Genomic DNA, 8,705 nt, shown 5'->3' with positions numbered 1-8,705 from the left:
TTGTCCACAAACCGGCAATATCACCATCATCTGAAAGACTGTTTGATATGCTGAATTTCAGGCTCCACCAGGCCTGCTGAATTAGAATATGCATTCTAATGAGATCCCCAGGTTATTTCAATGCACACCACAGGTTGAGAAGTACTGGTGCAGAATAACATATGTAAGTGGAAACATTGCAATGAAAGTAAATCACTGCAACTTTATAAAACTTAAGCATTTATATTAACTGATGACCACAGGAAGAAATAAGATATTGTTGAAATATCAAAAACTTTAGGTCTTTTTGAAAATCACTTAAAATATCACATTAAAATCCCACAATAGTTGCACACCTTTGGCCTTTCAGTTTAGATACTATTTAAAATGCTGACATTCTGTATCAGGGTGCCTGGGTTCAAGTCCTGGCTCCAGCTCCTGATTTCAGCTTCCTGCTAATGCAATCCCTAGGTGGACAGCAATGAGGGCTCAACTAGTTGGATCCCTGTTATCCAAGTGGGATACCTGGACTGAGTGCTGGCTCTTGCCTTCGGCCAGCCCAGCCCAAGCTGTTACAAGTATTTGGGGAGTGAATCAGCAGAGAGCAGAGTTTGTTCCCTTCTTTCTCTTTTTCATAGGTAAATTTAATTTTTAAAATATGTTAAAATATACTTTTGGTATTAATTTGCCAAACACATTTCCAAATGCTTTTATAGTTCTCAAAACACATTTAATTTTGTCAATATTGGTCATGAATGGAGAAAGCTTCTTCATAAAATCAAAGTTAATTAAACTCCTTAAAGTCTAAAATTTTACAAAGAGATTATCAATATTAAGAACTAGTTCTGGCCGGCACCGCAGCTCAATAGGCTAACCCTCGGCCTGCAGCACCGGCACCCCGGGTTCTAGTTCCGGTGGGGGCGCCGGATTCTGTCCCGGTTGCCCCTCTTCCAGGCCAACTCTCTGCTGTGGCCCGGGAGTGCAGTGGAGGATGGCCCAAGTGCTTGGGCCCTGCACCTGCATGGGAGACCAGAAGAAGCACCTGGCTCCTGGCTTCGGATCAGCGCAGTGCGCCGGCCGCAGTGCGCCGGCCGCAGTGGCCATTGGAGGGTGAACCAACGGTAAAGGAAGACCTTTCTCCCTGTCTCTCTCTCTCTCTCCCTCACTGTCCACTCTGCCTGTCAAAAAAAAAAAAAAAAAGAACTAGTTCTATATAAAGTGAGATATTAGATAAAGTAAAAATTCAATCTGTCACAGTAAGTTAATTTCCATAAAAGCAAAACATGTACTTTGAAACAAATTTAGTTCAGTAGTTATTTTTCCAAAGTTTGACAGTAAATTTAAAATATCTAAAATATCTTTGATAGCTAACTTTAGTCAATTTGACTGGGTCACGGTGTTCAGATTTTGAGAAAATATTATTTTGGGGGTCGGCACCATGGCACAGTAGGTTAGTCCTCTGCCTGCGGCGCAGGCAACCCATATCGGCGCCAGTTCTAGTTCTGACTACCCCTCTTCCAATCCAGCTCTCTGCTATGGCCTGGGAAAGCAGTAAAAGATGGCCTAAGTCCTTGGGCCCCTGCACCCGCATGGGAGACTGGGAAGAAGCACCTGGCTCCTGACTTTGGATCAGTGCATCTCTGGCCATTGCAGCCATCTGGGGAGTGAACCAATGGAGGAAGACCTCTCTCTCTGTCTCTTCCTCTCACTGTTTGCAACTCTACCTCTCAAATAAATAAATAAAATCTTTAAAGAAAATATTGTTTTGGGTGTTCCTGTGACAGTTTTTTGGGATGAGATTAACATTCAAATTTGTAGACTAAGTAATTAGAAGCCTTCCCCAATATCAGTGAACTTTATCCAAATCGGTTAAATGCCTCAATAGTGTAAACAGGTTGATCCTGTGCCAAGTAAGAAAGAGTTCCTTTTGCATGACTCTTCTCAAATAAAAGAAAATGCACATTATAAAGTTATCTTTTAATTCCATTTTCCTTTAACTATTTGAAGTGCCCTCCCACGTAAGCTACCCTGGAGCTCCAGATGGCAACTTACTCTGCAGATCTTGTGATTTGCCAATTACTATAATCCAATGAGCCAATTCCTTATCAGTCATACACACACACACACACACATACATATACACACGAATACATATATACACACACATCTGGATGGATGGATGGCATAAACTTTTTCTATGGAGAACTGACTGACGCACATCTGTTATTTTATGTTCAACAACTCAATTTGCATAATTGCCACAAAATGGCTTTATGTTTAAATATATGTTATTATTAAATATTCTTTAGAGATAGAGAGAAATAATCATATAGAGATCTCCTACCTGCAAGTTCACTCTCCAGATGCCCATAATAGCTAAAGTTGGGTCAGAACAAAGCCAGAAGCCAGGAACTCAATCCGAGTCTCCCACATGGGTGGCACGGATCTAAGCATTTGAACCATCACCGCTGCCCACCATGGTGCACATTAGTAGAAAAGTAGAATCTACAGCATAACCAAGACTCTAACCCAGACACTCCAACATATGATGCAAGCTTCCCAAAAAGTGTCTCATTGCTCTGCCCAATGTTCACCCCTGAATATTCTTTTTAGTTGAAGAGACTGCACCTCTTTTTTTTTTTCTTTTGCACAGATACCAAAGGGGCCAGTGGCAGCCCTGGAGGTGCTATGGGCACAGAGGCCAGCACTATAAAGGGTTTAAGAACAAGCACTTAAGTCTGCATTTGATATCTGACTCCACACTTAGCTGAGAAGTCTTGGGTCCTTGGCCTTTCTTCACTACTTTGAATTCCTCATCTACAATATGGAGGCTGATGTGGTTTAAGTAATTATACCATAGAAAGCACTGAAAGCAGTGCCTAACAAATTCAACTATTCCTATTATTATTATCTTAGTGTAATTTAAAGTGTATACTTTAGTTCTTAAACTCTATTAAACATAAAACATATGGTATCTATTACTGTTATCAGAATCAACCCAATCCAGGAACACGTAGGGAAATGAAAGGGAAAAATAATCTTTTCATTGAACCTTAATGTTAGTTTAGTTTGTCACTGATCCCAACTAGAAAGTATGAGTTTTTTCTTTTGTCTCAGAATCAGGATTATGTTATGATACTCTTTATTTCTTAATACCAATCTTGCCTCTGTTTTTAGAAAAAAAAATCTATTTAACTCATAAGTATTCCATTCATTAAAGCATGGCATGCTTAAGATACACTGGTGAATATGTGATTCCTGACCTTAAAAATCTCCCATTAGCAGAGGTAATTATTAATATGGATAACTGTACAGAAGCTAAATCATTGGTAGGTTTTTCTAACCACAGCATGCTTTAAATTCCAGAAACAAGGAGATCAACTGAAAAAGAATCTAAGAATGAGAGGGCAGCTGAAGGAAGAATCCCTAGGATGGGACAAGTTAATTTATCCTTATCCTGTCACTGGCCATCGGTGTCATAACTTGCACAAATCATATTTTAGAGGAAGAAAAATCAAATCTTGATTGACATGCTATGTTAAAAAATGGCATTTTGGTTTCATGTTAAGTCCAATAGTCTGCCAGTTTAGGGCTAACAAAGATATCAAGAAGTTTTATATAGTAGAAAACTCACTGCACTAACTATTACTGTTTCAAAGCCATATACTGTTTACCCATTGAATGGACAGACCTGCAACTACAGGATCACCTTGTCAGTGTCATCACTACACAGCCAGTAAACAGTTAATGAGCTGTCTTCATAATCCAAGCAAAGTAGCCTAAGGAGTTTTAAGAATAAAGTTTCTCAGAGTTCATCTGCCTGGACCATTTAGGTGAAGTAGCTGCTGGGTTTTTCATGGCTACCATAAATAGTGAATAGCCTCACACAGACACTGACTTCTGCTATTTCAGAGTTAGCTACCTTTCAGTGCCAAGATGCTACACAGCTCTGATACATACTCAGCAATGGATCCTGTGTATCTATCTGTGACCATCCATCTCTGGGACTGGGGCTTGCTCCAGAGGCTGTTCCAGAAATCTCTTGGTAAGAAATCCCTTGGCAAATCCACTTCAGTACACCGATTACCATTCTTTGTCTGATTAAGCTTCATGAGACTTTGGATTTTACTTTACATTTTTTTCCAGTGGTTAAAATAATAACATTCTGACCGCTTCATTGGTTATACTCCCAACAGTAGTCTAACTTAATTCGTTCCACCATTATACTTTTATTTCATTCTCCTTACTCGCCATTTCCTTTAGCTCATCTTTTGGGTTAGCAGGAATGTCAGAGGCCAAAAAATCTAACTTGGTGGAGCTGGGATAGTGGCTATTCAGATAAACAATGATGAATAAGAAATTCAGTCTGAGTGTGTTAGAGACTGAATGTTTGTGTCCCTCCAAAAATCCACTTGTGAAAGTCTTTTTTTTTATCATTTGTGAAAGTTTTAACTCCTAGTGTTAAGGTTATTAGGGTTAGATAAGATCATAAGGGTGGTATCTTCATGAGAGGGTTAGTGTCCTTTTAAGAAAAGACACATTCTACCTCTCCCTCACCCTTTTCCACACCACAGAAAGACCAGGAGAAGGCAGCCATGAGTAAGCCAGGAAGAGAGAGCCCTTTTCAGAACTGAGTTGGCCAGCACCCTGATGCTGGACTTCTTAGCTCCAGACCATGAGAAGTAAACTTGTGTTGTTTAACCCACCCAGTCTGTGGCATTCAATTCTGGCAATTAGGCTGACAATAAGGAATAGACCTGATGCTGGTGATCTGAGCTGGAAATCTCAAATATCCTGGGTCCTCCATTAGCACTGGAGCACTACAGGAATTATTTTGTTCATTTTATATGAAAAGACAACAAATATTAAAATCTAAACTATATTCTGAAATGTCTGTAATTAACACTTTTATTAAAAGGTGACATTATATCAAGACAGAATTCTCTTAAAGATATTAAGCTGTGTAGTCATCATAAATTTAAGGATAAGCAGGTTTCAAGGTGCATCAGGACCAGTCAATGCACTAAAAGTTCAAATGAAAATTGATTAGACTGAAACAAATTATTTTTTTATCATTCAAGAGAATTAATGAAGTTCCTTCTAGATGGGCATGATGCTAGGTGCTTCTGTGAGTGTTGGGGTGGGATGGCAGTTAGAAATGAAGTAGTCAAGGGTGGGCATTTGGCCTAGTAATTAAAACACCTGCATCCCACATCAGAGCTTCTGGGTCCAAGTCCTAATTACAGTTTCCTGCTAATACGCACCCTGGGAAGCAGAAGGTAATGGCTCAAGTAGCTGAGTCCCTGCCTTCACATAACAAATCTAGATTGAGTTCCAGGCTAATAAGGAAATAGAAAAAAAAAAGATAGTGTTTACTCATTTTCATCTACTTGAAAAGCAGAGGAAGAGACACAGAGAGAGAGACAGAGAAAGAGAGACAAATATCTTCTACCTGCTGGCTCACTCCCTGAATGCCTACAACAGCAAGAGCTAGGTCAGACAGAAGCCACTAGCTTGAAACTCCTTCTGGGTCTCCCCTACAGGTGGCAGGGACCAAAGCACTTGGCGCATCATCTGCTGCCTCTCACAATGCATTGTGTGGAAGCTGGATTGTAAGCAGAATAGCCAGGACTCTTACCAGCACTCTAACATGGATGTGGACATCCCAAGTGGTGACTAAACCTGCTGTGCCACAAATGCCCACTTCAAACGAATATTTTAAAGAATGGTGTTTTTTTTGTTTTTTTTTGTTTTTTTGTTTTTTTTTTTTTTACAAAACATGTTGGTTGTTTTGCTTTACAAAAATTACAATAAAAAGAAAAAGCTCTTAAAAATAGAAATAGCTTCTCAGAGGCTTGGGAACTACTTGTAAGTAACCAGGGAGTTAGAATCCAGATGTTCTTTTCAAGAATAGTAACAGCAAATCTCTCACTGCTGATTGTCTTCTCCCAAAACTGCACACCACGAGCTGAGTGGCAGGAATGCCTCCAGTCAAGTCAGAGTCTGCAGTAGCAGGATCTTCTCGTTGATATAGAACCTGTGCAGCACCAACATCAAATTCTCCCCATAGGAGGAGACCTGTTACTCCATGGCCTGTGGAATTCCTCCTTCAAAGCTTTGGTGATGCCCCGAGTGACCGTGTGGTGCTCGATCGGAATTCCTGGGTTGGACAGCAATTCCAGATGGATTATCCCACCTTCCTGAGTTCTTAAGTAGGTAAATTCTTCTGACATGTCAAGATGTGTGATGTAACTGAAGAAGTTCTTACACTAGCAGTTCCCCTGCTGGCAGATCTTGTTGACAGCTTTCAAGCAGAGGCTGTCGCACCCCGCAGCCACTCCTGCTGAAGCAGGACCACCACATCCCCCCGGCGCCATGTTGTCTCTGATGTCCATGAACACTCCAAGCTCAAAACAGGCTAACATCAAATGCTGGCAGTACAACATAATGCCCTTACTGTTACAAGGCAGGATCTTCCTGGGCTTTCCTTTTGAGGAATCTTCTTGTAGCTTGCCTCAGTCCTAAACGGGAAGCACCAGGAAGCACATCAAATCCAGCACTTCTTCATATATCATCCTGCACTCCTCCAGGGCAAAGTGGCAGGTCACCAGCTGGATGAGCATGCTATGAAGCTCCACGGTCCCCTGGCTCAAGATTTGTGGCTGTGAAAGTGATCCCTGGAGAGCCACTAAGTGGTGCAGGCTGGCGATGGCCTTTTTATATTCACCCTGGTAGATAATCATATCAGAGAAGATGATTCTTAGCCAAAACCAAGTGTTTGTATTTCAGGCCAGGAAAATTCTTGTAAATTCTTTGTCAAGAAATTCCAGGGAATAGAGCAGCTCCTAGCTCTCCCTGGCCAACTTAAAGCTCTCCAGCACTTCCCCGGAGTTAGTAAGTTCTGCTTTGTTGACTGCATGTGACGACTCCTTCCTTTTGCTGAACAATCTTACAGAGCTGAACTCATGGCTTTTTTTCCCTCTTTCCTCTGCCAGTTTTCTCTTTTTATGTTTCCGTTTTACTGCAGTCAATTTCCACATCACTGTAGACATTTGAGACATCTTCAAGAGCCAGTGGAACCTGGTGTGTGCTATTAGGACCTTGGAAGAGAGACAGCCGCATGCCGTTGACACACGAGAATATGTTCTTAAAGAAGATCAGCATGGTGGAATAGAGCACCTGGTTTTTACGTTTGCCTTGTGCTTCATTATCAAAGTTGTTCCTGTAACTGCAGGAACAGTAACTGCATTCTGTGCAAAACATCACCACAGCTCTGTCTTCCTTTACCCGTCTGCCACTCACATGTCACTCTAAACAATGCTCAAACTCTTAAACAACCTCACCCACAGGTCCACAACCCTGGATTATTTTTTGGTTAGCCCTTCTATGTCATACTTCTGAGAACTACGTTTGCTGGGCGACACTAGGTCAGACGTATTTTGGGCACGTTGAGGTTGATTTTGTATCTGAGTAGACCTAGTGATGTAATTGTTATATTATAAACTGGCAGGCAATTGAACATCACAGTTGTTAATTATTAGAAGAAGAACATCATAAACAAATAACTTTCTGAAGCAGTTAACAAGAGATTCTTACTCTTCGACAGTTTCTGCCTCTAGGGAGAACTCTCCTAGACCAACCCCATGCTGCATCACTGTTTCAGGGAAGCGCCCCAAAAGTAGAAGCAGCATTTCTGATCACGCCAATGTGTTGAAGCATTGTTCAGTGACCTTCAGGAACACTTCACACTCAACCTGACCCAGAAGAGTTTCAAATAAACTTCTTAAAAGTGGAGTTCATTTATCCTGTGAGTCATTCCTTAGTGCTGATATAATAATGTTGATGTGTCTCCATACTACTGGCTGGTTGGGAAACTCACAAACATATTATAGAGCAGCCTCCCTGTAGTGGTTGTTGCTCTGTGGTCAGCTCGATAGTGCACGTGGCAGACTGGATGTTAAAGTCAGCTGGGTAAAGGCTGCAAGCTATGATCAGTCATGCATTGGCTGCCCACAGGTCATGGGGAACCAATCCCAGCTTGACAGCACCTGGAATTGCCAGTCGCCCTAGGCCAACATGACCCAGGAACCAGCGAATCCCAGGCTCCAATGCACTCCTGCCTGAACATTTTAAAGAAATCAAGTAATGACCTAGACATCAGCCCCACCCATGACAGGCTTAATCCCTATTGTCTGATACCCATAATACATTCTTGAATAAGCATATGCAATGATTAAATTGCATTTTAGAGTCCTATTCATTATTGACTCCATTTTTCAAATTCTCACTCCAGATACTATTTCTTGTGGCTTCAAACTGTGAAGTATATGTCCTTACTTCCAAAGTGAACATTTTTCTAAGTACAGAAATGGGAATCAATTTGATTTCCAGAGTTAATACAGCCTAGTAACACATAAATGAAAAAAAAAAAAGAAGCAGAAGAAGTAGGGGAAAAAAGCTGAGCTTAAAGTTAGATGCAAAACTTAGATGCAAAAACAGACTATTCAAAGGCTCACAGGCTGCATTCAAGGTTCTCTGTTGGAGATAATGAGATACCATCTGCTTGTCACTCATTTACAGAGTTTTATGTAGCCAAAGAATGATCCAATATCCATCCAGAGGCAGTTGTACCATTTATTTTTGATAGGACATAATACAAATTCATGTATTTCTTTTAGAACTAAACAGAATTTTTATTAAAAGAAATGCACTTTTTAAAATTTATT

General features: G+C 40.8%; 1 pseudogene; it reads right to left on the bottom strand.

The window, feature by feature from the left end:
- Window positions 1-5,970: 5,970 nt before the first annotated feature.
- Window positions 5,971-8,057, bottom strand: LOC133769406 (integrator complex subunit 10-like; annotated as a pseudogene).
- Between the last annotated feature and the right edge of the window lie 648 nt (window positions 8,058-8,705).

The sequence above is a fragment of the Lepus europaeus genome, chromosome 11, assembly GCF_033115175.1.
Source record: "Lepus europaeus isolate LE1 chromosome 11, mLepTim1.pri, whole genome shotgun sequence".
In the NCBI taxonomy this organism is placed as follows: Eukaryota; Metazoa; Chordata; class Mammalia; order Lagomorpha; family Leporidae; genus Lepus; species Lepus europaeus.
Note: the sequence above shows the minus strand (reverse complement) of the source record. Positions and strands in the feature narration are given on the sequence as shown.